Below are 1,484 nucleotides of genomic sequence, written 5' to 3' on the forward strand. Positions count from 1 at the left end.
CCCTGCGGCAGGTGCCCTCGAGGTCATTCTCTGGGACTCTGTGTCCCGGAGCTTTTTCCTTGCGTCTCCATTCCCTGCAGCAGGTGCCCTTGAGGCCCGACGGTAGGATGGCGGAGAGACGCTTCAGCCTGTGCAGGTTTCTCAGGAGGAAGAAAAAGAAGGAAGGCCCTGAGACTGCCCCTGCACAGCGGCCTGAAGAGGCAGAGCAGCCCCAGCCCCTGCAGGAAGGTGAGTGGCACAGCTGGGCCACAGGGCTGGTGCCTGCAGCCAGATAGGCCTCAGCCCATCCCATTCCATGTGGACATGACCAGAGAAAGGGAGGGGGTAGGAGGGCCCAGGGCTGATCCACTGGCAGCTCCACGTGCTGGGCATCCCGGGGCTGGCCCTGCCTGTGGAGCGCAGGGCTGGGCTGTGTCCTCCGGCCTGTCCCGCAGCCCCTCAGCTCTGACCGTGCTCACTCTTTGCCAGATCCAGGCCGGGACCGGACACAAGAACAGGACCGTGCCCGTGGCCACTTCCGCAGGGCAGCACAGGTACCTGCAGCCACAGCCTCCTGGGCTGGGCCTGCCGTCCCTGCTCAGCCTGGCACCACTGTCGGAGCTCTCCATGGCACATCCCTCTCTTCCCTGCCCTTCGTTCTCCTGCAGGCTTGTCTGACGTCCCTGGCCATTCGGCGTAAAAAGACCAGGATCACACCAACTGAGGTCCTGGCACAGCCTGACCCCACGCCGAGTGAGCTCAAGGCGCACCCTGAAGTCGGCACCGCGTCGACTGATGGCACAGCACTCTGTGATGGTGTGGTGACTGATGATGGGACAAACTCCAACACGGCGCTGCCTGAGCTCACCACGGAGGCTGACGGGGCAACGACTGAGGGCATGGCAGACACTGAGAGCACACCCGTTCAGCGCCTGCCCGATGCTCCCAGTCGGGACATTCTTGGGGACGGAGCTGTCTCTGCTCAAGTAAGCAGCCTGCGGGCAGGGATTGTGTGGGCCCTCAAACTGGTCTGCTGGGCCCCCGCAGCCTTTGAGGCCAGCCCAGTGGGGTGGGAAGGGAAGCACTTCTCGGGGGAAACTGGGCAAATTGCTCCTTCTGGCCACTCTCCCATGTGCCCCCTCCAGGCCAGAGAGTGGGACTTGGTGAACTGGAGCTTTTTCAAGGCATCTCAGTCCCTGTGGCAGGTGCCCTCGAGGCCAGACCATGGGACTTGATGAGCTGGAGAGTTCCCAAGTCTTCTGTTGCAGGAGCCTTCAGGGCACAATTGCAGGACTTGGTGACCCAGAGCTTTTCTGTGCCGTCTCTCCTCAGGAAGCCACGGAGCCAGCCAGAGACACGGAGCAGAGACCTCCCAGTGTTCCCCAGGTGGCCTGGGTGAAGGAGGAGGAGGAAGGCCCTGGAGTTGCCCCAGCACAGCAGCCTGGAGAGGTGGAGCAGTCCCAGCCCCTGCAGGAGGGTGAGTGGCACAGCTGGGCCACAGGGCT

The sequence above is a fragment of the Lepidothrix coronata genome, unplaced genomic scaffold (genome assembly GCF_001604755.1).
Source record: "Lepidothrix coronata isolate B3197 unplaced genomic scaffold, Lepidothrix_coronata-1.0 Scaffold58, whole genome shotgun sequence".
Lineage (NCBI taxonomy): Eukaryota > Metazoa > Chordata > Aves > Passeriformes > Pipridae > Lepidothrix > Lepidothrix coronata.